Source organism: Gorilla gorilla, chromosome 1, assembly GCF_029281585.2.
Source record: "Gorilla gorilla gorilla isolate KB3781 chromosome 1, NHGRI_mGorGor1-v2.1_pri, whole genome shotgun sequence".
NCBI lineage: Eukaryota > Metazoa > Chordata > Mammalia > Primates > Hominidae > Gorilla > Gorilla gorilla.
This window is the reverse complement of record NC_073224.2, coordinates 15,350,073-15,363,578: the sequence shown is the minus strand read 5'-3', so window position 1 is coordinate 15,363,578 and position 13,506 is coordinate 15,350,073. Positions and strand designations below refer to the sequence as shown.

The following is a 13,506-nucleotide window of genomic DNA, read 5'->3' as shown; positions in this document are numbered from 1 at the left end:
AGCTGGTCTTTGAGGGTGACATCTGTTGGTACATATAATCACTCTTCTTCCCAGGTGTAGATTGTGTAACTGAAGGATAGGGTCTACATATGCCACGTTCAAGGTGATTTAAAAAAATAGTATGGCTGGGCTCAGTGGATCAGTGGATCACACCTGTAATCCCAGCACTTTGGGAGGCCAAGGTGGGCAGATCACGAGGTCAGGAGATCGAGACCATCCTGGCTAACATGGAGAAGCCCCGTCTCTACTTAAAAAAAAAACAAAAACAAAAACAAAAAATCAGCTGGACTTGGTGGTACGTGCCTATAGTCCCAGTTACTTGGGAGGCTGAGGCAGGAGAATTGCTTGAACCCAGGAGGCGGAGGTTGCAGTGAGCTGAGATCGTGCCACTGTACTCCAGCCTGGGTGACAGAGCAAGACTCTGTCTCAAAAAAAAAAAAAAAAAAATAGTATGGCCAGGCACAGTGGCTCACACTTGTAATCCCAGCACTTTGGGAGGCCAAGGCAGGCAGATCACTTGAGGTCAGGAGTTCAAGACCAGATTGGCCAACATGGTGAAACCCCGTCTCTACTAAAAATACAAAAAATTAGCTGGGCGTGGTGGCGTGCAACTCTAGTTCCAGCTACTTGAGAGGCTGAGATGGGAGAATTGCTTGAACCCAGGAGGTGGATGTTGCAGTGAGCTGAGACTTTGTCTCAATAAATAAATAAATAAATAAATAAATAATAAAAATTTAAAAAATAGTATATAGTGAAGAGTAGAGTGCCTGATTTACTATTTAGTAATAAAACATTCACTTTCCTTATAGACTGTTTGAATTTATTTAGGAACTTGCCCCCAAATAAGTGAACACCAAACTAGTATCATTATTGTACCATTTCACTTGACAGTTGTTATAGAGTCTGTTTTTAAAGTGGAATCTTGATAGAATGGGAATTTCAGACTCATTTTGGAGATAAGCTGTAAAGAACTAATGGTGGATGATGTTCTCCTCAGGCTAAGGAGGAAGACGGGGCAATTAGACCCCATGGTGAATGCAGATTAATGAATCTAAGTGAGTCTATTTGGTTTTTTCAGTTTAGTTGGCCGGAGTGGAGGAGCGAGTCATAGAAAATTGGGGCTTTTTTTTCTTGTTTCTTCATGCCATGCCATTCAGTACTGACTGAGGGTCAAGCACTGTGCTAAGTACTTAACATGATCTCTTCAATTAATTGGTCTTAACTTAAATAACTCAGTTAATCTGACTTCCATTTTCTGATGTAAAAACTGAGACTTAGGGTAATTTGCCCAGAGTCAGTTGTTTTGTAAGTGGCAGAAGATGGAATTCCAACCCACGAAGGCTGACTCTACATCTTGTGCCCTTTCTCCACCTTCCATAGCCAATCTTTTGGCCTTTTTTCTCTTTCTGTTGCCATCACTCTGGTCTAAGCCACCTTAGTGTTGAGGCTGGTCTCAAGTGGTAGTCCCCTAATTAGTCTCCATGGGTCCACTCTGCTCTCTTTAGTTCCTTCTCCACGGAAGAGTGATTTTTTTTTTCTTTTTAAAAGATAGGATTTCTCTCTGTCACCCAGGCTGGAGTGCAATGGAACAATCATAGCTCACTGCAGCCTCGAACTCCTGCACTCAAGTGATCCTCCCACCTGGGCCTCCCAGAGTGCTAGGAATACAGGTGTGAGCCATTGCACCTGGCCTTGATTTTTAAAAACCAAGTCCAATCTTGTTACACTTGGAGATGCTTTACCCTAGGGTCATACTGTAGCTCTTATTTATGACCTACAGGGACCTCCCTTAGCTACCTGCTGGCTAGGTCGGCAGCTTCATCTTGTGCTATTCTGTGTTACTGTGCTGCCTGGGAATATTTATAAAATGCAAATTCTTGGGCTCTGCTTCTGGAAAGTCTGATTGACTAGATCTGAGACTGGGCTCTGGGAATATGAATTTTTGATAAGCCAGATTCGGGAAAGTCTTGCTCTAGAAAGTGTGTTCTGTGAATATTAGTTGCTACTTCGCCATGGAAGCTGCTCTTGTCTTTTGTTCTTTCACTCACCTTTGAATTCTCAAGAGTTACAGATCTGCTCATGAGAGATGCTGTGCCAGAGCTAAGCCTTGTCAACAAAACGTTTTCCCTGGATTGATCATTATGGCTTTGGTTAACTTCTTGTGTGTAACTGAGAAACTGCTCAGCCAAGAGAGACGGAGAGACACACGGAGAGAGACAGAGAGAGACAGGGACAGAGACAGACAGACAGAGACCGAGAGAGACAAACAGAGATAGACAGAGAGACAGAGAGAGACAGAGAGAGACAGAGACAGACAGAGACAGAGAGACAGAGAGAAAGAGAGAGACAGAGACAGAAACAGACAGATAAAGAGAGACAGAGAGAGACAGAGAGAGAGACAGAGAGAAAGACAGAGAGACAGACAGAGAAACAGAGAGAGAAAGGAAAGATACAGAAAGACAGAGACAGAGAGACACACAGAGAGAGAGACAGAGAGAGACAGAGAGAGAAAGAGAGAGAGACAGAGAGAAACAGACAGAGAAAGAGAGAAAGACAGAGACAGAGAGAAAGAGAGAAAGACAGAGACAGACAGAGAGACAGACAGGAAAGATACAGAAAGACAGAGAGAGACAGAGAGACACACACAGAGAGAGAGACAGAGAGAGAAAGAGAAAGAGAGAGAAGGAGAGAGAGAGAGAGACTGAGACTGAGTTTGTCTCCAATTGGGGTTAACAGAATTTTTGGTGGAATTAACACCACTTTTTATTTCTTACAAGAACTTTCTCTATTTAATTTTCTCTATTTGAAAAAACTTGAGATGTAAAATGCAGATGTTCATACCCAGGTATGTTGCCGAATAAAAACTCTGTATATTGGCCGGGCGCAGTGGCTCGTGCCTGTAATCCCAGCACTTTGGGAGGCTGAGGCGGGCGGATCACGAGGTCAGGAGATCGAGACCATCCTGGCTAACATGGTGAAACCCCTAAAAATACAAAAAATTAGCCGGGCATGGTGACGAGTGCCTGTAGTCCCAGCTACTCGGGAGGCTGAGGCAGGAGAATGGCGTGAACCCGGGAGGCGGAGCTTGCAGTGAGTCCAGATCATGCCACTGCACTCCAGCCTGGGCGACAGAGTGAGACTCTGTCTCAAAAAAAAAAAAAAAAAAAAAAAAAAAGAAAACAACTCTGTATATTAAATGTAATCTTATTCAATATATACTGTACGCATAAGCCTAAACCCCAGGGTTTTTCTTCCTTTTGCTTCTTCCTTTATATATTAACATGTGTTTTGAAATGTGCTTTTGAAATACAAGGGGTTGTAAAACATTGAACTTACAGAACGTGGACAATAAAGTAACCATTTTTGTACTTATCAAAGTTTCAAACAACCTTAGAAAAATTTGGAAAACTTTTGCAAGAATCTTGTCTGTAAGGTTTATATTCTATATTAAGAAGTTATTATGTAATGCACATACAGATACAGATAACATTACTTTTCACAGATTAATTTTTACAGATATTTTTGTCTGCCTTTATCACCAAGTATTTGATTTGTAAGTTGTTTAGGTGCACCTCATATGTGTGCATAAAATGAACAAGGTACTATTCATGTCACATCCATTTCAGTTCTTTGTTGTTGGTTAATTCTAGCATTTGTACTGCATTAAATTATTTTATTGCAGTGTTGATTTTTATTTTCCCCATTTGCACAGAAGAGAATATAAGGTTGACATTTCTTTTTGGCATGTTTCTAAGCTCAGCAAATATAGCAACCGAGGTGCTAAATTTCAGTCAAAAATAGAACTCCTCAGCCTCATTTTGGAAATTTCTTCTCATTCATGCACAGGGATTCTAGTGTCAAATTTTTAGCTCTGCCCTCTGCTGGTCATTTCAAATTATGCAGAAGAATTCTCAGAACAGTATTCATTTCCAAATATAAGGAGTTACAGGAAGGCGTCTTAAAATTTCACCACTGCAAAATATATTCACAGGAAGATTAATTGTAATAGCTTTACATTTTAAAATAAAGAATTCTTTGAGGTACATTTTTGAAATTAGAGGAGCGAAAGCTTTATAGATTTTTCAAGAAAATAGCATTTGTGTTTTTTTTTTCCCTGAGTACGGGTGAAAACAAATATGGTTATAGTTAAGGTATCAATAACATTAGAGAAAACAATCTGATATGTATAAATGCTAATGTTGATTAAGTATTTTTTGTCCTCTTCTGATACAGCACTTACTCCATTAAAGTCTCTTGATAGGTTAAAATAACACAACTTCCTTTTCAGATAAAACGGATTTTTAATTAAGTTGTATTTGCTAAAGGTTATATGGTCCTTTAGCTAAATGATTAACCCTTATTGAAATATGTTTTCACTTTTAAGGATTTGAACAAAAATTTTGTACAGAAGCTTATATCAAGATACAAAGATCATGGATGCTTATAGATACGATGAACTGCAAATGAAAATTGAGGTCAGCCAGCCATCAGACATAGTCAACAAATCACGCGGGTGGAAACTGGGTAGTCTCTTCTGTGTACAGAAGGAAAATGATTATTGATGAAACAAGACATCAGTCCATCCCATGTGCTCATTAATTATGAACAAGAAACAGTGTGTGTAAACACAAGGAAAGTTTTTACAACGCGAGACCAAGGAAAACAGGGAAGGCATATCTTGCTCACAGCCTTGTTAGATCAAGGCTTTAATTAAGGTCAAGCTGATATTTAATAATAATTTGAGACTAAAGTCCAGCTAAAGAGTACTGAGCTAGGTGATGAAAATTGGTTTTGTTTCTCAACTCTTACCAACAGTGTGGCCTCACCAGTAAAAGTCAAACTAAATCCCTCTAATGACCCGTTTAATGCTAATAGTCACCATTTTTTGAGCTTTGCTGAGGGTTTTACACATGTCATTTGATCTTTAACACCCCTTGGAGGTTTTTGTTAGGTGTGTTTTTTATAAAGAGACTGGTCATAATAATTAATAGAGAAGCATTCAGATCTAGGTATGATAAACTCTGAAATGCCTGCTCTTAACTGCTGTGTCTGTTATGCAGAAGTCCCTAAATCTATTTTGGAATAATCATTACAGGCTATGCCTCCACACGTGTTAGCATTTCACAGGTACGTTCAAAGGCAAAGAGATGATAGGTTTTCACAATAACCTTCCCTATATCCATAGCTTCAGAAAATAAGAAATATGTAGTAGAAATTAACCATCCTTCTATGGGACTATACATGGATATTATGGATAAATATCCTGGTTTCTAAGTCCCAATTTTTATGTTGATTTAAGGGCATGGTCTTTAGAAATGACTTGTTCAAATTCTCTACTTTAGTCTATTGAATTATATTTGGGCTCAGTAGATCAAAGCACTGCACGTGAAGGCCGACCTCGTTTTTAAATGATAATAATAACTGTAGCCATGATGGCTATATAGTCTACTAACGGGTGAGTCAGTGCCCATTCTAAGCACCAACAAGTCACCCTAGTCTATAAGTAGCAGAGCATGTCACAGATCTTAATCTCAGTTCCAGCCTGTTTCCTGTGCTATCCGTGGTTGGTGACAGATCTTAAGGCTGAGCCCTTATTTTAGCTTTTCTTTCTGTGAAAAGAGACCCAACAGGCAGCTTTCATATATGTGCTACTTCTGCTTGGTATGTGTTTTCCTGGAGCAAATTGTTCAAACCTCACCTTCAGCTAACACCTGTGAGAAAATGTAAGCTCCGGTGTGGGCGAAGTCTGGATTCTGAGAGACAGGAGTCTTAGAAAATTGTGAATGCAGTTTCGTACAGTATTTCTTTTTGCTTAAGAAAATCTTCATGATAGGCATTTAGATGTTGCCCCACTCAGCTTGAGACTTGCTATCTAATTTTAAGACTGAACCACTGAAAAGTGTAAGTCTACCTCTGAAGGAGCAGAACTCTCTGTTTGGCAAAGCAGAGGGACCAATGGACTTTTTCTTTATTTTATTTTTTTGAGATAGGGTCTTGCTCTGTTGTCCAGACTGGAGTGCAATGCTGCGATCATAGCTCACTGCAGCCACAAACTCCTAGGTTCAAGCGATCCTCCCACCTTAACCTCCCTAGTAGCTGGGACTACAGATGTGCACCACCTAGCCAATCTAATTTTTTTTTTTTTTAAGTAGAGATGGGGTTTTGCCATGTTGCCCAGGCTGCTCTCGAACTCCTGGGCTCAAGCAATCCTCCTGCTTCGGCTGGCCTCCCAAAGTGCTGGGATTACAGGCGTGAACCACCATGCCCGGCCTCCAATGGACTTTTTAATGCATGTCACTGTTGTAAATTAATCCCTGCTATCAGCACTTTTCGTATTCCCTTTTCTTATTCCTTCTTGAGGGTAGGTACCACCATGGGCTCTGGCATTTATAGAATACACATAATTCTCCTCTCTGTCTAATCCAGTCCTGATCCTCTGTCTTCTCTAGGTCCAGTCTGAATCTGTGTGCTCTTCACTGGACCCTTTTGATACTCCGAGCTCATTTAAAAAAAAAAAAAAAGAAAAAGCCTTACATTCCTTTTATTCCTTCCCTTAACTCAAAATTGGTTTCCTTTTATAAGGCTATAGTTTTTGAAATTCACCCCACTCTAATTCCTTCCTTTGGATCTTCTGCTCTCATAGAGCCAGGAGGAGGATGTGTGTGTATGTGGGGGTGGGTTCCATATGCTTAACCTTTTGTTTCCGTTTCCAAATTTGTCCTAGCGATAGCATCATGCAGTAGACTCATACATACCACGCTCTCTTCTTCTTATGCTTGTTCACATAATTGCTGGAGAACCTCAGCACAGTGGCCCTGTCGCCTGTGCCTACTTCTGGGATGAGCTAGGACTAAGCAGAGACAACATCCCGAGAAACTAATGTCATGCTAGAATACCAATCTATGAAATTCTATTTCTGGAACCTTTGCTGCTCTACTAAGCAGATCCATGCAGAGAGAAGCCTGCCACTGTCTTGGCATTTCTCAGCCTTTCAACCCTGTGGAGTGTCTATTTTGCAAGTCACCACCTCCTTCTCCCTTACTCAGAGCCATCAGTGATTATTGGAGACAGCTACAAAACAGTGGCAATAAAATCCACTAAACTTTCCAGAGGCCCAGTCTGAGTTGTTCACCCTGTAGCCCTGTGATTTTGGGTGAGTTACTTATTTGAGACTTAGTGTTTTCATCTGTAAGATGAGGAAAATAGAAGAGTTTTGGTGAGGATCAGATAAAATATCAGGCACTTATGTAAGAGAACATTATAGAGTAAGTGTGGTGGAATCCCCAGGCGGGTCTGAGTCGTGGCTTTGCTGGGTGATTGCTGTGTGGCACTGGCTGGCTCACTTGTCGTCTGTGGGCTTGGTTCCTAGTTGTTAAGATGGAGGGTTAGTGATATTTACAACGTGGGCTGTAAAGGGGCTATGGCAATGCCCAGCATAGAACGAGGGCTGAGTAGATGCTAGAGCCATTTTATTATCATTTTTGTTGTTATATTCACGGCAGGACTTTTTCGGGCAAAATTCTTATATCATCTCATTTAATCTCACTAGGTTCTCAAAAAGTACCCCTTGAGCTGGTTGTATTTACAGTTTTTTTTTTTTTTTTTTTTTTTTGACAGGCTTGCAGTTGTACGATCATAGCTCACTGCAGCCTTAACCTCCTGGGCTGAAGTGATCTCCCACCTAAACCTCTCTGGTAGCTGGTACCACAGGTGCATGCCACCATGCTTGGCAAATTTATTTATTTTTTTGTAGAGACGAGGTCTCACTATGTTGTCCAGGCTGGCCTTGAACTCAGGGCTCAATTGATCTTCTCAGCTTGAATTCCCAAAGTGTTGGGATTACAAGTGTGAGCCACTGCTCCCATCCTGTATGATGCTATTTTATAGGCCAGGGACCAAAGGTTCTCCCAGGTAAATTTCTAGAAAAAGATGGAGTTATGATTTAAGCCCAGAAGTTGCCTCATTTAAATTTCATGAACTTTTTGTTGGATTATGATAAAGCTAACATGCAGTAAGGGATTCAAGAAGTGTGAATACCAGCCGGGTGCTGTGGCTCACACCTGTAATCCTAGCATTTGGGAGGCCAAGGAGGGTGGATCACCTGAGTTCGGGGGTTCGAGACCAGCCTGGCCAACATGGCAAAACCCTGCCTCTACTGAAAATACAAAAATCAGCCAGGTGTGGTGGTGCATGCCTGTAATCACAGCTACTCGGGAGGCAGGAGAATCTCTTGAACCCAGGAGGCGGAGGTTGCAGTGAGCCGAGATCAGGCCACTGCACTCCAGCCTGGGCGACAAAGTGAGATTCCATCAAAAAAAAAAAAAAAAAGAAGTGTTAATACCTACAAGGCCTACCCAGTTAAGAATAATTCATGTCCGTGTCTTAGGAGAACTTATGTTCTCATTGGAGAGAGGGAGCAGACAGACAATGCATCAAAGAGAATTCTCAGTTCAAACACAGTAAATGCTGACACAGATAGTACAGAGTGCTCTGGGAACACAGATGAAGCAATAAACACCCGTGTAAGTGGAGGAAGGCCCCATTCTAGAAAGGTGGCATTTGAAGTGGCACATGAATGTTAAGTAGGAGTTTTCAAGGTGGAAAAGACAGGTTGTTCTTGGCGGAAAACCTGGTTTCTGCCTCAGAGATATGGTTGGCTATGAAAGATCCTGACACATTGAAGAAATGGTGAGCAATTCCAGTTGGCAGAAACCAAGGTGTGCTGTGAAGGATGGGCAGAGACAGGGATGGGTGATACCTGTTACTAAGGGCATCTTCATAGGCACATCTGCAATCCCAATTCCATCCATCATTAGAGGTCTCAAATATTTGTATTTACTCATTTTTAAAGGCTAGTCAAGTGTAGTAGTGAGAAGAAGGAAAGAGTAAAACAAGGAATTTGATCTGTAACTGATTCTGAACAATCAATTGAAATCAATTGAAATAACTCACTACCCTTGGACCAACCAGAAATCTCAGATTTGTAGTAGGAAGAAAGGAATATGCTAATTTTTTCCTTCCTTCCTTCCTTCCTTCCTTCCTTCCTTCCTTCCTTCCTTCCTTCCTTCCTTCCTTCCTTCCTTCCCTCCCTCTTTCTTTCTTCCCTCCCCTCCCTTCCCCTCCCCTCCTTTTCTTTTCAGCAGGGCCTTGTGCTGTCGTCCAGGCTGGAGTGCAGTGTTGTGATCATGGCTCACTGCAGCCTCAACCTTTCAGACTTAAGCAATCCCCCGACCTTGACCTCCTGAGTAGCTAGGACTAGAGTTGCACACCACCACACTCTGCTAATTTTTGTATTTCTTGTAAAGACAGGGTTTCATCATGTTGCCCAGGCTAGTCTCAAACTCCTGAGCTCAAGCAATCCACCCACCTCGGCTGCCAAAATGCTGGGATTACAGGTGTGAGCAACCACACCGGGCCACTAATCTTTGCTTTTGATGAAGATGATTTTCTGCAGAGTGGAGAGCTAGCTACAAGGATGTGGTAATCATGTAAGAGACTATAAATCTTGTTTTAATTTTTATTTTTTTAAACAATCTCATTCTGCTGCCCAGGCTGGAGTACAGTGGTGCAATCACGGCTTACTGTAGCTTCTAACTCCTAGCCTTGAGTGATTCTCCCACCTCCACCTCCATCTCTGGAATAGCTGGGATTAGATGTGCACTGCCATGCCTAGCTATTTTTAAATATTTTGTAGAGACAGGGTCTAGCTATGTTGCCAGGTTGGTCTCAAACTCCTGGCCTCAAGTGTTCCTCCTGCCTTGGCCTCTCAAAGTGCTGGGATTACGTGAGCCACTGTGCCTGGCCTATCAAAATGTTTTTAAACTAGATTTGAGAGCCCAAAGTGATTGAGATGAATAAGAAACGCATTCTACAGACATATCTGAGATGGAAATAATTCATTTTGGTGACTTACTAGATTTAGAAGGTGTGAGATTGTCAAAGATCAAGGTTTCTAGTTTTGGAGATTAGATGGGCAATTCTTTATTGAGTAATGTTTTTTAATAATTCATGCTCTTAATTTTTGATGAGCAATCCACAATTTGTTAGTATATAAAAGGACTCTTTAGCTATATCATTAAAAAAAATCTGACCATCTGGACTGGCACTTCAAAATTAGGTACTTATTTTTTTTAATAATGACTAAAACTTGGAATTTTTATAAATATATATCACCGTAAAGGGACAGACGTGGTGGCTCACTCCTGTAATCCTAGCACTTTAGGAGCCTGAGGCAGGAGAATCACTTGAGCCCAGGAGTTTGAAACCAGCTGAGGCAACATAGTCAGACTCTGTCTCTACTAAACAACAACAACAACAACAAAAAGTCAGCCAGGCACAGTGGTGCATACCTATAGTCCCAGCTACTTGGAAGGCTGAAGCAGGAGGATCACTTGAGCCAGGAGTAGGAGGCCGAAGTGTGCTATGATTGCACCACTGCACTCTAGCCTGAGCAACAGAGTAAGACCCTGTCAACAACAACAGCAGCAAGAAGTATGTCATTGAAAAGAGCCTCATGCAGAGGGAAATGTTCAGCTGGGTTTGAGGCAGATAAAAAAAATCCATTTGTTTAAACTCCAAACCATTCACTACTTCCAAAAATTTATTTTAGGATACTTAAAATTTATTGATCGCCTTCTCTTAAGATGTCTTGGCAGAGGCATTTCCTTTTAATTCATCCATGTTGCTCTTGTTACATTTCCAAAGGAAGTGCTACAGAGGTAATGCAGAGTCAGGAAACTGGTTCCAGTAACGCTGTGAAGGGAGTGAGGGCAGGGTTTAGTCTCTGAAATAGAGACTGTGCACTTGCTTCACAGGAGGGATTTTTTCTCTCCAACAGCTGAGTTAGAGCAGGCTAAGGTGGTGGGCTGAAATCCTAGTTGGCCCTAGGATGGTAAGAGAAAGCATCCACTCTTGTGATGGGACGGAATTATGCAAAGTAGAAAAGGTTTGTCAGGACCTGTCTCCAGAAAGAATCAAGCAGAATGCATTGACCAAGAAGATGGAATTTGAACATCTACAGGTTAGTAGGAATCACTGAGGAAGTGGGATATGTTAGATTAATAGATGCAATTCATTAATTGCCTGAATTATAATATACAGGAAAGACAAAAAGAAAGAAAAATAAGATCTAGAAACAAAGAGGATTTGCTTTGCTATTTGAGCAAGCTTTTGAAAGCTTTAGGAAGAGTGGACAGAATAATAGAATTATTCAATTTAAATGGATTTACTCTTAATTGTACTTGCTGATATCTAGAAAATGAAAGTTAAGAAAAAAACTTTAGTTCTTAGCAATAAAAGGCATTTAACTATTGACTTTAAAAAGTCTACCGCACAGCTTACATTATTTAATATGACAAATTATTGTTTCCTCCACAGTGCTGTGTTAATAGCTAATACTTTATATAGCTACCTTCTGAAGCTGTAGAGAGGCTTACAACTTTAACGTTTCATGCTGACATTTAGTTGATCCTAGTTTATCTGGCACGAAGTAGTTGCTCACAATTACTCAAGAACTCAGCTTCGTGTATGTCTGTGGTAGAAATCTGTGGGAGTATGTGAGTTCATTAAAACCGTGCTTTCCTAGTCATTGCTATTAGTTTAATGCTTTCCTTGAAATATCAGTCACTGAGAGAAATAATAGCTTCTGTTATGGCTCTGCACAGCTGTACTGAAAGATTTTGTTTTCACTTTTCAGAAGTATTAGAAAAGTTGCCTCCATGTCTGGGTTATCTGAAGGTGAAACCAGTCAATGATTATAATAACTTCTTTTTTAATTTAGAAGGGAAATAAAGGAAGGAAGGGGAAAAAAGGAAGTAACGAAGTGGGGGAAAGGAAGGAATGAAGGAAGGAAAGAAGCAATATTAACTATCATAACTGTAGTTGGTACTATTTATGGAACACTTGATATTTTAGGCATTATGATTTGCAAAAATTATCTCATAATATCCCCATTTTACAGAGGGAAAATTGAGGTTCAGGGAGATTAACTATTCAAGACTGGCACTTCAAAATTAGATACTTTAAAAAAAAATGACTAAAACTTGGAATTTTTATAAATATATATCACTGAAAAGGGCCAGACGTGGTGGCTCACTCCTGTAATCCTAGCACTTTAGGAGCCTGAGGCAGGAGAATCACTTGAGGCTAGGAGTTTGAAACCAGCTGAGGCAACATAGTCAGACTCTGTCTCTACTAAAAAAAAAAAAAAAAAAAGTCAGCCAGGCACAGTGGTACACACCTATAGTCCCAGCTACTTGGAAGGCTGAGGCCTTCCAGGATTTAAAATTAATTTTTTAAATTCTAAGAGCATCCCCTAATCCCCACAAGAGCCTACCTCTCTCATTTTTTTTTTCTTGCAGCTGGATAATGTTAGAAGATGTGTTAAATATTTAATCCAGCCAGAATGCCAAGTTAGATTCAGCTTGGATGTGAAAAACCAAACCAAACCAAAAAGAAAACCACTGGTTTTCAAGGCCTCAGAGCATAAGCTTTGTGTATTACAGGAAAGCTTCTATGCTTGGCTGGAGGTAGGAGAACCTTGCTGTCTTTTTCTGAATTTGCTATGACCTTGGGTAAGTCAACTGACCTCCCTGGGTGATGTTCAGAGCATTATTGATGTTATATAATTTATTCTTATCAATGCCACAAGGTTGGCTAGATATGTTTCCTCTCTAATGTATGATTAGGAAAGAGTCATTTAGACTTCAGTAATTTTATTTTCTTCAAGGTCAACCAATAATTCAGACATCAAGTTGAATGGAAATGAGCTTCTAAATATAGGTCAAATACTTTTATAAAAATCACATAACTGCATCTCCCCCCCACCACGCCTGAATTTGATCCATCTCCCAATAAGCTCTCCCAAGCTACTACGTAGTTTCTATTGTTAGTGTGTTACTGACCAAGTGCACCAGTCCTGCATTTTGTGTCGAACTGATTAATAATTTTCTTCTGAACCCCTAATGCATCCCCTATTTTGTCCACGTTCTCATAAAGACTCTAGTTGATAAAAATGACAGGCTGAATATTGCTAATGTAATATTTCAATTCAGATGTAACATCTCTTAAAGATTGAGCTAATTAATACCATGTTTTTATGTTTCATATTGTATTTATTATTCTTTGGTAGCTTAATGATTACCCTTCTACATAATATTTATATATAGTCTTTTATCTGGAACCAATAAGAAGATTTGAGAAAAGTTATGAAACTGCTATAAAACATTATAAAAACTGTTTCCCGTTCAACCTGACTGCTTTGTTTCCCTTAATTCTGGGATTTTCCATCATTTGCATTATCTAATTGATGATAGAATAGTCTCATGGTACCGTAAAGTAAAAGACTAACAAGAAATTTTAATTGGTTTGCTTGTCCAACTACTACAAAATTATAAAGACTGCCTTTTTCTGTGTTTTTTTTTTTTAAATCCACCCTATGAAACTTATCTTTATGTCTGTCTTTTCTCTGATACGCTGGGGTTTAAAGTGAGCTGCTTTAGCCTCATT

The 13,506-nt window shown here is 40.1% G+C and overlaps 1 protein-coding gene across 4 annotated transcripts in view; it reads left to right on the top strand.

The window, feature by feature from the left end:
• Window positions 1-13,506, top strand: part of FMN2 (formin 2) — a 394,366-nt gene that overhangs the window by 61,834 nt on the left and 319,026 nt on the right. The window lies entirely within an intron of this gene.